At 34.0% G+C, this 22,383-nt stretch overlaps 1 non-coding gene across 1 annotated transcript; it reads left to right on the top strand.

The window, feature by feature from the left end:
• Window positions 1–11,995: 11,995 nt before the first annotated feature.
• LOC139845796 (small nucleolar RNA R71) lies at window positions 11,996–12,102 on the top strand. Its single transcript, XR_011758552.1, has one exon. It is a non-coding gene; the product is annotated as a small nucleolar RNA R71 (small nucleolar RNA).
• The last annotated feature ends 10,281 nt before the right edge of the window (window positions 12,103–22,383 follow it).

Below are 22,383 nucleotides of genomic sequence, written 5' to 3'. Positions count from 1 at the left end.
TTCAGCAAAAGCAACTAATTTTGACGACAAGATGCAAAATATATGTGAAATAACAACAAGACGGAATGAACAAATGATGTGCACCATTTATCATTAAGCAAACAAACGCCAATATATTTGGAAACTTTGGTAAAAATTTAATCATTTTCACACAAATCACCCTCAATAATTTAATTTGTTACTGATTTCTTGCAAATGAGGGCATTGCAAGATCTTAAGTGTGGGAAGGGGTTAAATTCTTTCGGATTTTAAAATTTTTTACTTTATACACTTGGTTACCATTAAAAATACTAGTAAAGCAGTAGTTGTATTAGAATCTAGTGCTCTCTGATAATAAAGAACAGCCCTAGTCTTATATACTGACTACCCAATTCTAGTAAAATTTTTAAAAATTTTCAATTAAATGAACTCAAAATCATGTTATACATATTTATGAACAATAAAACTAGGTTTTAACACCGAAATTATTGTTACCTCAGAAAGGACATAAATTGAGAAACAAACCAAAATGTTAAAATTCATTTAAAATGGAATAGAGGACGATAAAAAGGAAAATAAAAGCCAAGTGTGGGAAAATTTACCAAGTTATCTTAAACATATGTCACATATATCTGTAACAAATAACTGAAAATACTTTTGCTTTGGACTAAACTAAACTGTTTTACCCGATGAAAGAAAAGAAAAGATGGATCTACACGATGAATCAATTCCATCATTAAAAGGAAGTAAAGTCTTCCAAAAAAGAAACGCGCTTCTTGATTTAGGTCAAGAAGTTGTCGTCCAGACCAGCTGTAGGTTGACGAAAAATCTAGAAAAGTCATCACTAAAATCAGCAGGAAATCCAAGGACCTCAGCATTAAACAGGGTCACCAAGTGGTCAGATTTATCCTAACCATGAGAAGGATTTATCTCGTAAAATGGGGGGCACCATGCAAATTAGCTGGATAAGACTAATGAATCAGATCCCCAGAAAGGATAATCTACTTAAAAGATCAAAAATCAGCTTTTAAGCCTGATATTACTCAATCCTAGAGATTGACCTTAAAGATTGAGAATTCAAACTCATGGAATTCAATGATATCTAAACTCGAGCTTGAACGAGAAAATATTTTGATCAAAATTACAAACCGATTTGTTTTCTGAAAACCCTATTTTCAATGCGTTCATTACCATTGAACGTAAAATCCTAGGAATTCACCTGGAATTCATTAGGTCACCTGAACTAAATCGGGTGTCAACCGTAAGAACGGTGGTTGCATAGCATGGTCAAAGACAGGACCTTGTGCCAGACCGAAAAATCATAAGGGTGAGCTTTACTATTGCTCCTACCAAGGATAGTAATTGCGACCGACACGTTATAGACCATAATCAAATGCATGTCATTAGACATTGCCTTAACAGTTGCTTGTTCAACGCTTTCCTTTACAACCGGACGGTAGTTTACCGAAAGGTAATATACGGGACAAGTAAACTGGACGTGTTGCTTTCCAAATACAAGGTTAGCAAGTGGGTGACACAAAACCATAAGTTTTGAGCTAAAATTTTCAAATCTGAAACCCACCAAACCCACAAAAATATTTTGCAAACACCGGTAAAGGGTTATTTCGGAAAACTTATCTAGGGTAAAAACTAGATTTAATTTTCAAAAGATCAAATGTTTTCATAAAGATCCAATTTCCTTAATGGATCTAAATTTTTATAGCCATGTGGGACTGTAAACCATATCGTTACTACCATTGTTTATACCGCCGTATAGAAATCATTGATGTTCAAAGTGTGAAGAATAAAGAAGTGATTCTAGTATTTCAAGACGATATTGCTTGAGGACAAGCAACGCTCAAGTGTGGGAATATTTGATAATGCTAAAAACGAACATATATTTCATAGCATTATTCCTCAAGAAAGACAAGCTTTTAGTTGCAATTGTTCTATTTACAAGTGATATTCGTTTAAATAATAAAAGGTGAAGACAAAAGACAGATTCGACGAATTGAAGACGCAAACGACCAAAAAGCTCAAAAGTACAAAAGACAATCAAAGAGGTTCCAATTATTGATAAGAAACGTCTCAAAATTACAAGTGTACAAGATTCAAAACGCAAAGTACAAGATATTAAATTGTACGCAAGGACGTTCGAAAATCCGGAACCGGGACCAGAGTCAACTCTCAACGCTCGACGCAACGGACTAAAAATTACAAGTCAACTATGCACATAAATATAATATAATATTTAAATAATTCTTATAATTATTTATATATTATATAAATATTTAAAATCGTCGGTAAACAAAGAGCCAAACTCGTGTGAGCTGTAAAAGAAAACTCCGCGACTCGCGGAGTTTGAAGGCAAAAAATGCCGCGAGTCGTGGAGCCCCAATTTCTGAAACTCCCTATAAAAGCAACCGAATTCTGATCGCAAAATCCATACTTTTTCTTCTTCTCTCATAATACGTAAATATTTATATTTATATTTTAATTTTAATTTTAATTTTAATTATAATTCTAATAATAAGGGTATGTTAGCGAATATTGTAAGGGTCTAAGTCGAAATTCTGTCCGTGTAACGCTACGCTATTTTTAATCATTGTAAGTTATGTTCAACCTTTTTAATTTAATGTCTCGTAGCTAAGTTATTATTATGCTTATTTAATCCGAAGTAATCATGATGTTGGGCTAATTACTAAAATTGGGTAATTGGGCTTTGTACCATAATTGGGGTTTGGACAAAAGAACGACACTTGTGGAAATTAGACTATGGGCTATTAATGGGTTTTATATTAACTAAACAATACCTTGTTAATTTAATATACAAACTTATAATTCGACGTATTTATATATAACCACATACGCTTGACTGGGTACGGTGGGCGGGATATCTATAAATACCAATAATTATTCATTTTACCGGACACGGAACTGGATTAATAGTTAATAGACTTGTTGAAACAGGGGTGAATTACATTCAAGGGTAATTGGTGTAATTGTTAACAAAGTAGTAAAACCTTGGTTTACACGCAGTCGATAACCTGGTGTATTCATTAAACAAAGTATTAAAACCTTGTTACAATTCGAATCCCCAATTAGTTGAAATATTTGACTTCGGGAATAAGAATAATTTGACGAAGGCTTTCGCTCTTTATATTTATGACTGATGGACTATTATGGACAAATCCGTATGGACATATTAAATAATCCAGGACAAAGGACAATTAACCCATGGGCATAAAACTAAAATCAACACGTCAAACATCATGATTACGGAAGTTTAAATAAGCATAATTCTTTTATTTCATATTTAATTTCCTTTATTTTATATTTAATTGCACTTCTAATTATCGCATTTTTATTGTTATTGTATTTAATTGCACTTTTAATTATCGTACTTTTTAATTATCGCAAGTTTATTTTATCGCACTTTTATTATTCGCAATTTCATTATCGTTGTTTACTTTACGCTTTAATTTAAGTCTTGTATTTATTTTTAATATTTTACATTTGGTTTTAACTGCGACTAAAGTTTTAAAATCGACAAACCGGTCATTAAACGGTAAAAACCCCCCTTTATAATAAAAATATTACTTATATATATATATTTGTATTTTTATAAAAGTAAACTAATATAGCGTTAAGCTTTGTTTAAAAAGATTCCCTGTGGAACGAACCGGACTTACTAAAAACTACACTACTGTACGATTAGGTACACTGCCTATAAGTGTTGTAGCAAGGTTTAAGTATATCCATTCTATAAATAAATAAATATCTTGTGTAAAAATGTATCGTATTTAATAGTATTTCCTGTAAAAATATAAGCTATTTTATATACTACTCTGCTAAAACATCAGTACTGCCTGGTTGCGTCTACTTTTCAATACCTTTGCACCCACATAAACTTTCAATCCTAAAGGCTTAACCTGTTCTCTACAAAGCTGTAATGGACCCCCTTGGTTCCTATCAACACCTAAATACTCTCCAATGAGAGTAACAAAAATACCTCCTCCTATTATACTCCCGTCCTCTTTGTGTAATCGAGTTAGCCAAAAATCTATGAATGATACGAAGATCGGCTCTGTCAATATGTGTATAGGAGTGTCCTCCCGCTCTTGTAAAAACATCAAAATGTGACATACGCCTCCAAATGGCATCAGCGTCAAAGTTGCTATCTACCCTTTCACCATAATGAATCAAATTTGTACAATCGGGTAGTAGCAACTCATCAGGAGTATATATCTGTAAAGCCCTGGCCATGTCCAGCATGGACATTCTGTACATCCTACCGCCAAGGATAAACCTAAGAAATCTTCTATCATCTATTCTAACTATATTTGTATCAAGTGATACAGTACTCATGAGCTCAACACACCATTCCTTATATACAGGTCTACGAATGGTGAAAAGACGTTCCCAATCTGTAAAAGAAGAGTTCCCGTACCTCTGAATCAGTAGCAGTCTGACTCTATTAGCTAGCTGAACTCTTTCCAAAGGATCCCAATTGATTACCCTTGGCACCTCTACATTTTTAGTTACCAATCTGAATTTGTTCCTTTGATATGTCTCGTAATCCCTCCATCTTCTATCAAATCTCAGATTAAGATGCAAAGTGTGCTCAGGAATCGTTGGGTATTCTACTGGCAGCCTCATCGGGAATACAATGAATTCATTAACAAACTGTACCGGATCATAATAAGGTACGTGTTGATCAGGCTGTTGTTGTGGTTCCTGTTGTGGTTCTTGTTCGGGTTCTGGCTCGTGTTGCATTTCTGGTTCTGGTTCTGGTGCTGGAGCAGGTCGTCTAGATGATGATGATCCTGAACCTCCAGTATCGGCTTTCTGCAAAACACATTAAACACAAAATTTGTGCATCCAAATATGCATTAGTGTTAGCAAAATAACAACTTAAAACAATCACAATAACATGTTAAATCAAAATTAAACTTATACATATTTTCACAATTTTTTTTTCACAATTCTACACTTTTTTAAATAAGCACATATGGAAATGTAGACAAAGTTCATAATCATTTAACTCAAATAACATGTCAAAATAGTCATTACTAACAATTAAACAAGTCTCAAATGGCAAATATATCAAATTAATCAAGTTCATGAATTTTGGACTTAAAAAGTCCACTTTAATCTTCAAAAATCATGTTTAGGATCAATGTTTAGATCATTTAACTACCTAAACATGTTACACTACTCAATTTATGAATAATTCATGACAAAAATCGGCCATAACCTGTTTATATCAAAAAGCCCCAAATTACTCAAGAACACAAACCCTAGATTTCTAAAATTTTTGAAGTTTTTAGCTTCAAATCATGTTAAATAGCAACAATCTAGGTTATACATGCATAAAATACTAACAATTTAACACTAATTACACTAGAATTTAACAAAATTGCATTAGGTAAAATATTGGTAATTATCACAAAAACTAGGAATTTATAGAGTTTAGGGGTGTAATTTTTACCTTTTTGCTGAAGAATGAGAATCTAGGCATGATTAGAGCAAAAAATTTGACGAATTACGGTGAAAAATTGCGAATTTTAGAGGTGATTTTGGGGTTGGTTCGAATATGTGTGTGTGTTTTGTGTTGAGACAGAACAGGCGACTGCCTTATGTTGCTGAGCTGATTTTACTCCCCATGCGATCGAATGGCACCAAAGGCCAAACTCCATGCGATCGCATGGAGACCCGGGTACAGTGATTAGGTTTTTTTTTTTTTTTTTTTTTTAACTACCTTATTCTTTATAGAACATAAAATTAATAAAATTTTAAAAATTTGTTTTCCTTTAGGAGTGAGGGTGTTTCGGATCGTTGTCCTAATCCGTCCCTCGACAAAATTTTAAAATTCGTCAATTCAAAGCGCGGTTTTAAAAGCAAAGATTTTTGGGTTTTTTAAATATTTTTGGCATACTTTAATTCAATAAGATTAAAAATAATGATAATAAAAGTTCCCGTCCCTCCCTCGGGTAAAGCAATTTCAGTTCAACGACCTAGTCTTCAACTTACGACGAATTTTAAAAATTATATTTTTAACTTAGCGAAATAAAGTAAATTTTTGTTTTTAAATTCACACCAAACTTAAATTCAAAATGCATAAAATTAAAAAATTCATATTAAAAATTCGCACCAAACTTATATTTAAAATGCATAAAATTAAAAAAATTCATATTAAAAATTCACACCAAACTTAAATTATATTTTTGTTTTTATACATACAAACTTATATTAAAAATATTAATTTTTCAAATATTTACAATTTTAAAGAAGTTTACAATATTAATTTAATATTAATTTTAAAGTAATATTATCAAAAATATACGCCAATCTTTTCGGTAAAGTAATTTCGGTTACATAACCTAGTTTAACTCATGACGAATTTTTGAAATATTTTGGGTTGATTGATTAAAGATATTTATACCTTAAGAATAAACGTTAAATTTCGCAGTGATGTAATAAATTTTTAAATGATATCAATAATTTCGGTCGCAAGACCTAATTTTATCGAATACCAATTTAATACTTTATAGCGAACAAATTAGCGTTTATTTTCAAAAGGTTAAAAATAAAAATAAAAATGAAAACTGTACAAACTTACATGTGAAATATATTTCTTAGTGATATGCTCTAGCCCACTCATAAGATAGTCGGACTAATTGGTTTTCCATGGCTACATAGGCGTAACCTCGAGCATTTATCGTTTTTTCTTCTAAACATATGAACAGTCCGTCTCTGCATAAAGTAACAAATTCGGTGTTTGAATAGGTTTGATTATTTGAACATTTACCTTCGTGTGGCCATTTTCCGCATTTGTGACATTTTTCAAGGTGTCGTGCTCTTCTTTTCGCTGCGGATTTTGATTTTCCTTTACCAAATTGTAACTTATTATCTTCGCATCTGGATTCTTTTCTTACTCCGTCCAATTTACCTCTTATTAATGATACCAATTCATTTGGAAGTGTATCATTATTACGTTTAGTGATCAAAGCGTGTAGCATTAGACCATGGTTTAATTCACAGGAAGTCTTCATTTCGAAAAACCTAAAAAAAATAAAAATTCAGAATGGGGGGAGAAGACAAGTTCTTTAGGGTCTGCCAGGAAAAGACCATTCGGGTTCCATTTTCGAGAACTACACGAAAACAGAAAATCTAACTCTAACAGAAATACATATTATCCTTTAAAGACTTGATTCTCCCCACACTTAGTTAGCTGTGGTGTCGAAATTGTGATTAACTTCGTTGTCAACTTCCATCGGACTATCTATGTAATGTTTAACTCTGTGACCATTAATCTTAAATTCAATCCCATTTGAATTTATTAATTCTATTGTTCCGTACGGAAAAACTCTTTTGACTATGAATGGTCCGGACCATCTTGATTTCAATTTTCTAGGAAATAGCTTGAATCGTGAATTGAAAAGAAGAACTCCGTCTCCTTTTTTAAATTCTTTTGAACTTCTGATTCTTTTATCATGCCATTTCTTCATTCTTTCTTTATAGATTAACGAATTTTCGTATGCTTCATGTCTTAATTCTTCTAATTCGTTTAGTTGACTTAATCGTAGACGTCCGGCTTCATGTAAATCAAGATTACATGTCTTCAAAGCCCAAAATGCTTTGTGTTCAATTTCTACTGGAAGATGACATGCTTTTTCGTAAACGAGTTTAAAAGGTGTGGTTCCAATTGGAGTTTTGTAGGCTGTTCTAAAAGCCCAGAGTGCATCCTCCAATTTCATGGACCATTCCTTCGGATTTGATCCTACGGTTTTCTCTAAAATACGTTTTAAAGCTCGGTTGGTATTTTCAACTTGTCCACTTGTTTGTGGATGATAAGCAGTGGATATTTTATGAGTTACTCCATATCTTTTAAGAACTTTCTCAAGTTGATTATTACAAAAATGAGTTCCCCGATCACTTATTAAAGCTTTCGGTGTTTCAAACCTTGCAAAAAGACATTTTAAAAAGTTGACTATAACTCGTGCATCGTTAGTTGGGAGAGCTTGTGCTTCCGCCCATTTAGATACATAATCTATGGCAACGAGAATGTAGAGATTATTATGAGATTTTGGAAATGGACCCATAAAGTCAATATCCCAAATGTCAAATACTTCACATACTTGAATGACATTTTGTGGCATTTCATTACATTGACTTATTTTTCTGGCCCTTTGACATGCATCACAGGATTTGCAAAGAAGGTGTGCGTCTTTGTAAATTGTAGGCCAATAGAATCCAACATCGTAAACTTTTCTTACTGTTAGTTGAGGCCCATAATGCCCTCCTGTTGGTCCTGTGTGACAATGGTTTAAAATTTTACTAGCTTCATTTCCGAATACACATCGGCGTATTATTCCATCGGGACAACTTTTAAACAAATGTGGATCTTCCCAGAAATAGTGTTTTATATCACTAAAGAATTTCTTTCGTTTTTGGTACGATAATCCTTTTTCAAGGAATTCACATACTAAGTAGTTTGCATAGTCTACAAACCATGGAATTTCATTATAATCTATCTTCAATAGATATTCATCAGGAAAGTTGTCTTGTATGGCTGATTCATTTAGAACTTCTAATTCGGGATTTTCAAGACGAGAAAGATGATCAGCGGCGAGATTTTCTGCTCCCTTTTTATTTCGGATTTCAATATCAAACTCTTGTAAGAGTAAGATCCAACGGATTAATCGTGGTTTAGCATCTTGTTTCGAAAATAGGTATTTAAAAGCAGAATGGTCGGTATAGACCACCGTTTTAGCTAGAACGATATATGATCGAAATTTGTCGAAAGCAAAGACAATAGCAAGGAGTTCTTTTTCAGTAGGTGTGTAATTTGTTTGTGCTCCTTGTAACGTCTTACTAGCATAATATATAGGTTGAAATCATTTTTTAATCCTTTGTCCTAAAACAGCTCCCATTGCAAAATCACTTGCATCGCACATAAGTTCAAATGGTAGATCCCAATTTGGTGTTATCATGATCGGCGCATTAGTGAGTTTTTCTTTGAGTATATTAAAAGATTTGATACTGTCATCTGAAAAGATGAATGGAGCATCCTTTTCTAGGAGTTTATTCATAGGAGTGGCAATTTTAGAAAAATCTTTTATGAAACGTCGGTAAAAACTGGCATGCCCTAGAAAACTCCTAACTGCTCTAACATTGGTAGGATGTGGAAGTTTAGCAATTACATCTACTTTAGCTCTATCCATTTCTATTCCTTCCTTTGAAATTTTATGACCAAGAACGATGCCTTCTTTAACCATGAAATGGCATTTCTCCCAATTAAGAACTAGATTTGATTGTTCGCATCTAATAAGCATTCGTTCAAGATTAACTAGACATGTTTCAAAAGTATCCCCGAAGACTGAAAAGTCATCCATGAAAACTTCCATGCATTCTTCTATCATGTCGTGAAAAATAGCCATCATGCACCTTTGAAAAGTTGCAGGGGCGTTGCAAAGTCCAAATGGCATGCGTTTGTAAGCAAAAGTACCATAAGGGCACGTGAATGTGGTTTTCTCTTGGTCCTCGGGTGCTATTGGAATTTGAAAATATCCGGAAAAACCATCAAGGAAACAATAGTAACTATTTTCGGCTAATCTTTTCAACATTTGATCAATGAAAGGTAAGGGAAAGTGATCTTTTCCGGTGGCGTCATTTAATTTTATATAATCAATACAAACACGCCATCCTGTTACAGTCCTAGTAGAAATAAGCTCATTTTTCTCATTTGTAATGACAGTCATGCCACCCTTCTTAGGCACGCATTGAACTGGGCTTACCCATGGACTATCAGAGATTGGATAAATTAAACCTGCATCAAGCAGTTTAATAATTTCTTTTTAACAACATCTTGCATATTAAGATTTAGTCTTCGTTGGCATTGCACATATGTTTTATGACCTTCTTCCATAAGGATTTTATGTGTGTAATACGAAGGACTTATTCCTTTAATATTATGAATCTTCCATGCAATGGCTGGTTTATGAGTTTCAATACAGAAATGAGTTGTGATTTCTCATTTTCAGTAAGAGAAGACGATATTATTACAGGTAATTCAGATTCACCATGTAAATAAGCATATTCCAAATGGTTTGGAAGTGGCTTTAACTCTAATGTCGGTGGTTCTTCTATCGATGATTTGTATCGATATCTGTCTTCTTCTTTTAGCATTTGAATTTCTTCTGTTGTTGGTTCATATCCATTAGCCATAAGTGTAGTTAACATTTCAGTTTCATCAATTGGTTCAGTTCCTTCTCCTAAAGAACATTCTCCTGTTCCTTGTAATTATGGAAATTCTTCTAACAATTCTGCATGTGATTCTATAGTTTGAATATAATAGCATGTATCATCTGCAGATTGTGGTTGTTGCATTGCTCTATCAACAGAAAAGGTAGCACTCTCTTCCTCTATACTTAGGGTCAGTTTCTTACCGAACACGTCTACCATTGCTTTAGCCGTGTTTAAGAATGGTCTTCCTAATATGAGAGGAACTTGAGAATCTTCTTCCATGTCCAGAATAACAAAATCTACTGGAAATACTAAAGTACCAACTTTAACTAGCATGTTCTCCATTATCCCTCTAGGATATTTTACTGATCTATCGGCTAGTTGTATACTTATTCGTGTTGGTTTCAATTCTCCAAGGTCTAGTTTAGTGTATAGTGAATACGACATTAAATTTATACTAGCACCTAAGTCTGCCAATGCTTCTATTGAACTAAGACTACCCAGAAAACATGGAATTGTGAAACTTCCTGGATCTGATAATTTTTCTGGTATCTTATTCAACAGCACTGCAGAACAATTAGCATTCATAGTAACAGCCGAGAGTTCTTCCATTTTCTTTCTATTCGTGATCAGATCTTTCAGAAATTTAGCATATCTAGGCATTCTTGAAATCACATCAATGAAAGGAAGATTTACATTTATCTGTTTAAACATATCCAAGAATTTGGATTGCTCGGCTTCAAGTCTCTCTTTTTTCATTTTACTCGGGTAAGGAAGTGGTGGTTGGTATGGTTTAACATAAGGTTTAGCTTTAACTGTGTTATCTTCATTAACCTTTTCAACTACTGGTTCTTTTTCTTTATCTTGTTCAGGTTGTGGTTCTTGTAGAGTAGGAATAGTTTCATCAGAAATTACAGGTATTTCAGGTGGTTTAAGTGTAATACCACTTCTTGTGGTAATGGCTTTAGCTGTTTCATTCCGGGGGTTAACATTTGTATCACTAGGTAGACTTCCCGGTTTTCTTTCACCTATTAACCTTGCTAGGTTACTTACTTCTTGTTCCAGATTTTGAATAGAAGCTTGTTGATTTCTAAATGCTTGAGCATTTTGTTCATTCGTTTGTTTCTGAGATGTGAAAAACTGTGTTTGAGATTCAACTAGCTTCGTCATCATATCTTCTAAATTCGGCTTTTTATCATCGGTTTATGGTGGTTTGTTTTGAAAATTAGGTCTTTGCTGGTTGTAAGTATTGTTGGATACTTGTTGATTGTTAGGACCTTGTTGGTTGTTGTATGGAACATTGCGATTATAATTCTGGTTTTGATTGTAAATCGGTCTTGGCGGTTGATAATTATTCTGATAATTATTTCCAGGCCTTTGGTTTAGATATGAAACATTCTCTCTTTGTTCCATTGCCAGTTCAATACTGAGACAATCTTTTGTTAAATGTGGTCCTCCACACTGCTCACAACTAATTCGTATTGAGTGGATATCTTTAGTCATCTTTTCCATTCGTCTCTCGACAACATCTATCTTTGCAGAAATGGAATCTAAGTCATGGCTAGAATCGGCTCTAGCTGCTTTAGATGATCTAACGATATCTTTTTCTTGGTGCCACTCATGTGAGTGGGAAGCAGTGTTATCAATAATTTTGTAAGCATCAGTTTCGGTTTTCTTCATAATGGAACCACCAGCTGCTATATCTATGTCTTTCTTTGTAGTGATGTCGCATCCTTGGTAGAATATTTGTACTATTTGACAGGTGTCTAAACCATGTTGCGGACATCCTCTTAATAACTTTCCAAATCTTTTCCATGCCTCATATAGAGTTTCATTTGGCTTTTGTGTGAATGTAACAATTTCTCCTTGAAGTCTTACGGCTTTAGATGCCAGAAAGAATTGTTTAAGAAATTTTTCAACTAAAACGTCCCATGTATCAATCGCCCCTTCAGGTAACGATTTCAACCAATCTTTGGCTTCTCCCTTTAAAGTCCAGGGAAATAACATGAGATATATCTGTTCATCCTCCACTTCTCTTATTTTAAATAGAGTGCAGATCCTATTAAAGGTACGAAGATGTTCATTTGGATCTTCCTTCGGTGCACCACTAAATTGGCATTGATTAGTCACCATGTGTAGAATTTTTCCTTTGATTTCATAATCTGGCGCATTAATGTCTGGATGAGTAATTGCGTGACCTTGGCCAGTGCGTTTAGCTCTCATTCGGTCTTCCATACTTAAAGGTTCCAGATTTTCCATAATTGAATTTGTTGAATCTGAATCACTAGAGGATTCTGATTTAATGGTTCGTTCCTCAACAATCTCTGTTTGAATGATTGGTGGTTCCGGAGGAAAAATTAATGGTTCAGGATCTATGAGTCGTCCCTGAATATTCTCCGGATTCTCAATTGTGAGGTCGGGTTCAAAAAATGGATTATCGGAAATTTGAATTGGAGTACTTGGTCGACTGGATGATGATTCTAAAGAAAAATCAACGGCGGTAATATTTGCTAGATGTCTTGATCGAGTTACAGGTGGTGAACGTACAAAAGGTGGTGAACGTTTTGCTCGGTGCATTCACTAAATATCCTATTAGTTTTTAAAAAGAAAGAAAAATTATATAAGTTATCCAATTAATAGACTTTTCTTATTTTGCCCACGTTTCGTATAGCCAAAAGATGCAGCAGAGGGGCAGGATTCGTTTGGTCTCAATATAATTGAGTACTGTTTGGCTCCAATAACCCGGTCCACGTACAAATCCAACTATTACTACGAACCAGAAAATTTTGATGTCTATCAATTTAACCGCTTAAAATAATTTTTCGTTGAAATTTAAGAAATTTAGATAAGAAATAGAGAAAATTCTAAGTCCTAAAAACTAGAATGTCGAGAAATAAGAAAGAAAAAGAGCGCGTCGGTATTAAAATTAAAATTGGAGAAATAAGAAAGAAAAAGAGTGACTTATAAAACTTTAAAACACTCGACTAACCCAACCTTATTATTATAACTAACTTAAAATTAAAATTGCAAATTGAGATTACTAATTGGAGTGATAATTGATACATAGGTAAAAGGTGTCGAAAAATAAAAATAAGAAAATAGCGCGTTGAAACTTAAAAAGGAACTAAAAACTAAGAATTAAAAGTTGCGTCTAAAAATATTAAAGCTTAAAAGAAATACTATATCCCAAATGGAAATAACTTAAAAAGGTACTAAAAACTTAGAACAGCGTCGCAAAATTCTAAAGCACCTAAATCTTAGTCTAAAGAAAAAGCACTTAAGGGATTTGATGGCAAAGCCTAAAAATCTAGAAATAAAAATAACTACGGCAAAAACTATATCTTAAAACTAAATATGAGCGAAAAATACAAAAATTACTCTAAAATAAATAAAAGGGACAAAATATAAAAATATACTAAAAGTTGTAAAAAGTACAATTTTTATAAAAATATTATTTTTATATTATTTATTTTATAAAACTATTAATTTTATAATTTATTAAAACTAATTAAACTAAATAATACAAATTAAAGAATTAAAACTAAACTAATTAATAAAATATTAAAACCCTAATTAGGGTTTTAAATTAAATAATAAAAATAATAACCCGTAATTAATGCTGAACTAGGGCTTCCTGTGGCCTGTCAGAGACCCTCATGCGATCGCATGAAAATATGCCTTCGAGCTCATGCGATCGCATGAGCTAGGGTTTCGGGCCAGTTACTGGGCTGCTACAGTACTGGACTCGAGTGTTTTTTTGTTTTTTGTTTTTTTTCTGTTTATATATTTATATAATATATTTATATAAATTAAATAAAACTTATATTTTTATAAAATAAAGATAAAGAAACTTTTATAGAACTTAAATATTTAACAAACTCTTAAAAATATTTATATTTTTATTTATATTTTTATATTTTAGAATATTTAAAACGTATTTTTATAAAAGCGTATTTTTTTATAAAAGTAAACTAAAAATTAAAAATCTTTTTTTTTATATATAGCGTTGCGCTTCCGGCTTTTAAGCTAGATTTGTTCCCCGCCAGCGGCGCCAAAAATACTTGATGTGCGTAGAGGTGTATATTAAATAGCTTATATTTTACAATGAAATACTATTAAATACGATACAATTTTACACAAGATATTTATTTATTTATAGAATGGATATACTTAAACCTTGCTACAACACTTATAGGCAGTGCACATAATCGTACAGTAGTGTAGTTTTTAGTAAGTCTGGTTCGTTCCACAGGGAATCTTTTAAACAAGCTTAACGCTATATTAGTTTTAATTTATAAAAATACAAATATATATATATATAAGTAATATTATTATTATAAAGGGGGGTTTTTTTACCGTTTAATGACCGGTTTGTCAATTTTTAAAACTTTAGTCGCAGTTAAAACCTAATGTAAAATATTAAAAATAAATACAAGACTGAATTTAAAGCGTAAAATAAATAACGATAATGAAATTACGATAAATAAAAGTGCGATAAAATAAAAGTACGATAATTAAAAAGTTCGAAAATTAAAAGTGCAATTAAATACAATGACAATAAATAAAAGTGCAATAATTAGAAGTGCAATTAAATATGAAAATAAAGAAATTATGCTTATTTAAACTTCCGTAATCATGATGTTTGACGTGTTGATTTTTAGTTTATTCCCATGGGTTAATTTTCCTTTGTCCTGGATTATTTAATATGTCCGTCTGGTTTTTGTCCATAACAGTCCATCAGTCATAAATATAAAGTGCGAGTATCCTCGTCAAATTATCCTTATACCCGAAGTCAAATATTCCAACTAATTGGGGACTTAAACTGTAACAAGGTTTTAATACTTTGTTTAATAATTACACCAGGTTATCGACTGTGTGTAACCCAAGGTTTTAATAATTTGTTATCAATTATGTCAAGTGTCCTTGTACATAATTTCACCCCTGTTTTAATAATTCCATAGACTATTAATCCATTCCCGTGTCCGGTTAAATGAGCGATTATTCGTACATATAAATATCCCGCCCATCGTGTCCGATCGAGTGTATATGGTTATTTATAGGTATGTCCAATTGTAAATCTTTATATTAAAATTAACAAACTATCATTTAGTTAAACAAATATAAAGCCCATTAATAGCCCATAGTCTAATTTCCACAAGTGTCGTTCTTTTGTCCAAACCCCAATTATGGTACAAAGCCCAATTACCCAAATTTAAATATTTAGCCCAATATCATGATTACTTCGTTTTAAATAAGCATAATAATAACTTAGCTACGAGACATTAATGTAAAAAGGTTGAACATAACTTACAATGATTAAAAATAGCGTAGCGTTACACGGACATAATTTCGACTTACACCCTTACAACATTCGCTAACATACCCTTATTATTAGAATTAAAATTAAAATTAAAATTAAAATTATATATATATATATATATATATATATATATATATATATATATATATATATATATATATATATATATATATATATATATATATATATATATATATATATATATATATCGTATGATATAGATAGAAAGATGGATGGATATATATCTTTTTACACTGAACCAAACACTCGAATTTATAGGGCTGTGGCCAGATACTGTTGGCCATGCGATCGCATGGGAATTACTCTTCAAGGCCATGCGATTGCATGGCCTCTATTTCCAGCTCACATGAGCTTGTTTTCTTATGACGACGGTTTTTAAATATAATATAATATATATTAATTTTAAGAATTAATTATATATTATTTTATATTCATGTGCATAGTTGACTTGTAATTTTTAGTCCGTTACGTCGAGCGTTGAGAGTTGACTCTGGTCCCGATTCTGGATTTTCGAACATCCTTGCGTATAATTTAATATCTTGTACTTTGCGTTTCACGTCTTGTACTCTTGTAATTTTGAGACGTTTCTCATCAATAATTGGAACCTCTTTGATTGTACTTTGTACTTTTGAGCTTTTTGGTCGTTTGCGTCTTCAATTCGTCGAATCTGTCTTTTGTCTTCACCTTTTATTATTTAAACGAATATAACTTGTAAATAGAACAATTGCAACTAAAAGCTTGTCTTTCTTGAGGGATAATGCTATGAAATATATGTTCGTTTTTAGCATTATCAATTGTTTATGGCGATAAGATTTGCACCGGACTCAACCTCGTCTCGTGCCTTAAAGTTAGAAAACTACTCCGTAAGGGTTGTTTTGCGATCCTTGCCCACGTTAAGAAAGTCGAGTCCGATGAGAAGCATATCGATGATGTGCCAATTGTTAGTGACTTTTCCGATGTATTTCTCGACGAATTGTCGGGTCTTCTACCTCATCGACCAGTTGAATTCCAAATCGATCTTATTCCGGGAGCCGCACTCGTAGCACGTGCACCGTATAGACTTGCTCCATCCGAGATGCAAGAATTATAAAGTCAAATCCAAGAACTACTTGATCGTGGTTTTATCCAACCTAGCCATTCACCATGGGGCGCTCCGATTTTGTTCGTTAAGAAGAAAGATGGATCCCTACGAATGTGCATTGATTATTGTGAACTAAATAAAATAACGGTTAAGAACCGATATCCTCTTCCGCGCATTGATGACCTCTTTGATTAGCTACAAGGGTCTTGTGTATATTCAAAAATCGATCTCCGCTCGGGTTATCATCAACTAAGGGTTAAGGGGGAAGATGTTTCCAAAACCACTTTCCGGACTCGTTATGGTAGTTATGAATTTCTTGTAATGCCATTTGGTCTAACTAATGCACCGACGGTGTTCATGGACCTTATGAACCGCGTGTGCAAACCATATCTCGACAAATTCGTTATCGTGTTCATCGATGATATTTTGGTCTATTCTAAAAGTGAAGAAGAGCACGAACAACATCTCCGACTTGTGCTTGAACTCTTGAGACAAGAACGACTCTATGCCAAATTCTCCAAGTGTAAATTTTGGTTGAAGGAAGTTCAATTTCTTGGTCATGTTGTAAGTGATCAAGGTATTAAAGTCGATCCTGCAAAAATCGAAGCCATTAGTAAACGGGAAACTCCTACTACTCCTACTTACATTCGTCAATTCTTGGGTCTCACCGGATACTATCGTAGATTCATCAAAGATTTCTCCTTGGTTGCTCGTCCTCTAACCGCGTTAATTCACAAGGGAAAGAAATTCATTTGGGCAACCGAACAAGAGTCCGCGTTTCAAATCTTGAAGACAAAGCTAACCACCGCTCCTATCTTGTCACTTCCCGAAGGCAATGATGATTTTGTTATATATTGCGATGCCTCGAAACATGGTTTTGGGTGTGTATTGATGCAACGAAAGAAAGTCATTGCTTATGCCTCTCGACAACTAAAAATTCATGAACGGAATTACACGACACATGATCTTGAACTCGTAGCCGTTGTCTTTGCACTCAAAATGTGGAGACATTATCTTTATGGGACCAAAAGTACCATCTTCACCGATCACAAAAGCCTTCAACACATCTTCGATCAAAAGCAACTAAACATGAGACAACGACGGTGGATTGAAACTTTGAACGATTACGATTGTGAGCTTCGTTACCATCCGGGAAAGGCAAATGTAGTATTCGATGCCTTAAGTCAAAAAGAAAGAGCAGTACCTCTTCGTGTCCGAGATTTAAACGTCACCATTCACACCAATCTCAATAACCAAATTTGGGTAGCCCAAGATGAAGCTCTTAAGGATGAAAACATATCTCTCGAACGCTTGAACGTCCTTGCCTCACGATTCGAAGTTAAGGAGACCGGACTCCGATATTTCGCAGGAAGAATTTGGGTGCCTAGTTATGGGGACTTGCGAAGCCTTATTCTAGACGAAGCCCATAAGTCAAGGTATTCGATTCACCCCGGTGCCAATAAGATGCACCACGAACTTAAGGAACAATATTGGTGGCCGAACATTAAAAGGGACGTTGCTACTTATGTTAGAAAGTGCCTAACTTGCTCCAAAGTCAAAGCCGAACATTAAAGAACGTCCGGGCTACTTCAACAACCCGAAATCCCACAAAGGAAGTGGGAGAGAATAACGATAGATTTTATCACAAAACTACCAAGAACGGCAAGCGGTTATGATACTATTTGGGTTATTGTAGACCGTCTCACCAAATCCGCCTACTTCCTAGCCATGAAGGAAACCGACAAAATGAATAAACTTGCACAACTTTACATTAAAGAGATCGTAGCCCGTCATGGTGTACCATTATCGATTATTTCCGACCGAGATGGCCGTTTTGTTTCTAGATTTTGGCGTACTTTACAAGAAGCGTTGGGAAGACGGTTAGACATGAGCACCGCATACCATCCGCAAATTGACGGACAAAGTGAATGCACCATTCAAACCTTGAAAGACATGCTACGAGCTTGCTTTATCGATTTCGGAAAAGCTTGGGACAAGCACTTGCCTCTCGCCGAGTTCTCTTACAACAATAGTTATCACGCGAGTATTAACGCCGCACCATTCGAAGATTTATATGGTCGCAAATGTTGTTCACCTCTTTGTTGGGCTGAAGTAGGCGACACACAAATCACCGGACCCGAACTCATTCATGAAACAACCGAGAAGATCATTCAAATCTTAGATAGGCTTAGGATAGCCCGTAGTCGTCAAAAGAGCTATACCTACATTAGATGCAATGACCTCGAATTCCAAGTCGGTGACCACGTAATGTTAAAAGTCGCACCTTGGAAAGGTGTAATCCATTTCGGGAAACGCGGGAAGTTAAATCCGCGGTATATCGGTCCTTTCGAAATCTTGGAGCGTGTTGGAACCGTTGCTTATCGTTTAGATCTTCCGCCTCAACTGAGCTCCGTTCATCCTACTTTCCATGTATCAAATTTGAAGAAGTGTCTTGCCGAACCCGAACTCGTCATCCCTCTCAAGGAGCTTACTATTGATGACAAACTTCATTTTATAGAAGAACCGGTTGAAATTGTGGATCACTCTGTCAAAATGCTAAAACAGAGCCGAATTCCGATTGTCAAAGTCCGTTGGAATGCCAAAAGAGGACTCGAGTTTACTTGGGAAAGACAAGATCAAATGCAAAGGAAATACCCTCATTTATTCATAGATTTGGAAACGCAATATCCCGAGGAAGAAACAACGACCACTACGCCTACTTAAATTTTGGGACGAAATTTCTTTTAAGGAGTAGGTAATGTAACATCCCGTCTTTTTCCGTTTACTTTTCGTTTAATTATTCTAAAGTCTGTTATGTAATTATAACATCTTCCGTTAATACGCGTTTTAAAATATTTTCGTTTAGGTAATTCACGCACTCGCTTCAAACTTGTGGGACTAAACTTACCAAGAGACCAAACTTTTGACTAGGTCAAATGGTCAAACCTTATCCCTTCCATTCATTCATCTCCTCCTCTTTTTCAATACTTCAACTTTTTCTTTCAAACTCTAATTCAAAGATTCATCATCCATTTTCAAGTTAGCAATCAAACATCAAAACAAATTACATATTTGGAATCCTTGCATCTTTCTCTTCAATTTCATACCGATTTCATCTACTTTGGGTAACTTTCTAAAATCACTAGATTCTTTGTTCTTGATGTTTTTAACTTATAAAAGTGTTAATTAGTGTCTATGGCTCAAGTCTAACATGAATATATGTTTTGTATGCTTGTTCTTATCATTTTGATGTAACTAGCTTAAACTTGAAATGGGTGTGTTTGATCTTGAGATTTGGTTGCTTAAATGTTGTTAGATGTTAAAAGTGCATGTATCAAATGTGTTACTAGCATCACTAGCTTCAATTTGGTGTGTAGGTTGACATGGAAAAGCTTCATAAACATAATTGTTAAATTTGTGATTTGGAGTTTGGGTTTGATAGAAGTAAAATGAACTTTTGATGCATTAAATGCTTTGCAATGTTGTTTGTGAGTGTTTAGTTGTATTGAATGCGTAATTACCTACGAAACGACGTATTATATGTGTGCATTTAGTTTCCGAATCGTTGTTTGCATTTATGAGCTTGAATGTCATTTATGATGAACATTTAATGTGGTTTTGATTGTTGTAAATGCTAGTATTGATTGATGATATGTGTTTAGTTATATTCCTCGTTAAATTACCTTTCCAACGATGTATGGTATGCATTTTAAGTGTTTACGGTTCATTAGTTGTGTTAAAATGAGTTTTGGCTCGAGACTTGAACACTTGCACCAGCCCAGGGATCAGCTCCCGTGTATTGCCGCGGCGCGGTCCAGCTATGTCGCGGCACGACATTGGTCGCGTTTGGGGACTGTTCAACTTTGCACTTTTTCGTTTAATTCCAACTATGCTACGCACCTCCGATTAACATGTAACTTGTTCTAACATGCTTATATATGAATAATTAGCTCAGAAAAATAGTTCGGGACCAGACCCGAACATGTTGACTTTTTCGTTGACTTTGACTTGACCAAAGTTGACTTTTGTTCAAACTTAACCAATACTTGTTTAAACCGTTCTAATCTTCTTGTATAATTGATTCTTGCATGAAACTTGACAACTTGATTCACATGCTATATAATCGAGTTGTAACGAGCCATAGGACTAATTGAACAACTTTGACCAATCGTGTTTACCGTTATTGATACAAGCTATTTGTTTAGGTCAAGACTAGCATCCTTTCTTACACACGTTTACTTGTGAAGTGCTTTTATACTCTTGCACTCAAGGTGAGATCATAGTCCCACTTTTACTCTTTTAAACTTACATTTGGGATGAGAAAACATAAACGTTTCGTTTTACAAAGTGAACACAAGTACGAAAACAAAAATTCTACGTACGAGTTAGAACAAAAATCCTCAATTCGATTATCATTAGTTACACTTGCCGGGTGTAAGCGAGAACTTATGTTGTATGGCTATATGGGGTTTGACAAACCCTCATTCGGAAGGTTCGCTACCGTTATTCGGATGAAATATATTTTCAAGAAACAGTGTAGGTTCTAAAACTATGTGTATGAGGTTCGTGGAAAGTTAAGCCTTGATAATTGGGTGCTCGTGATAACAAACTTTTAGAATGGTTTACTATTATTTCAACGTTATAAATCGTGTGGTTCATTTGTACTTACTCACTTACTTACTTAAACCTATGATTTCACCAACGTTTTTCGTTGACAGATTTCTATGTTTTTCTCAGGTCCTTGAACAATAGGTGTTACATGCTTCCGCTCACTATTTTTGATACTTGCTTGAATGTCGAGTATACATGCATACATGGAGCATCTTTTGACTTACTTTTAAATCGTGTCGCATAGGTTTCATTTGTACGTTAAATGTTGTAATGTAACTAGTCGTTGAACTACTTTTGTAAACTTGAAACATCTTTACATTTGAAATGAATGCGACATATTTTGGTCAAACGTCATTTTAAAGACTTATGACCATGTAACGGGACCTAAGTAGACGGTGCCGTCAATGATGATTTTGTCGGGTCGCTACATTGATGAATCACAAATAATCATTCTTTCAAATTTTCTTTTCAGCGCGTTGTTTTCATCAATTAAGGTTTTGTTAAGTTGTCTAACATTGTGTAATTCTTTCTCTAAAAGTTTTACTTTGTCACGACTAGTATCATACACAAATTTAATAGTTTTGTAATCATCTAACAATTCTTCATAATTAGAAGGATAGAATACATGTACTTCATTGCAATCCATGCTTGAGACATCATCTTCTTTGAAAGGAGATTCAACCTCTTCCTCACTTTGACCATCTTGATCCAAATCATTCCAAGAACTCATGAGGCAAAAGTCTTTATTACCATTCAAACCTTTTGCTTGAGAATCACCAAGCTTCTCCAAATCCTTCCCTATTCCTTTACCTTTTAAACTCCTAGAGTTTTCTTCTTCTTGAGAACATAGTGAATCCCAACATTCCTTTGCACTTTCACATGAAATTATCTTTAATCTTTCTTCACTAGGAAGAATTTCATGAAGTAGTAAAATTGCATCAAATTGTTTTAAAACCTCATTGTTTTGAAATGTTGACTTCACTAGTCTTGAACAAGCTTGTGGTACAAAGTCTCCTACTTTGATTATTCTCCACAAGTAGTAATCCTTGGATTTGAGATAAGTCTCAAATCTTAATTTCCACACATCAATATCCATCTTATCAAAGATTGGTGCTTCTTTCAC

This window comes from Rutidosis leptorrhynchoides, chromosome 4 (assembly GCF_046630445.1).
Source record: "Rutidosis leptorrhynchoides isolate AG116_Rl617_1_P2 chromosome 4, CSIRO_AGI_Rlap_v1, whole genome shotgun sequence".
In the NCBI taxonomy this organism is placed as follows: Eukaryota; Viridiplantae; Streptophyta; class Magnoliopsida; order Asterales; family Asteraceae; genus Rutidosis; species Rutidosis leptorrhynchoides.
The sequence above is the reverse complement of the archived record's forward strand: the minus strand, read 5'-3'. Positions and strand labels throughout refer to the sequence as shown.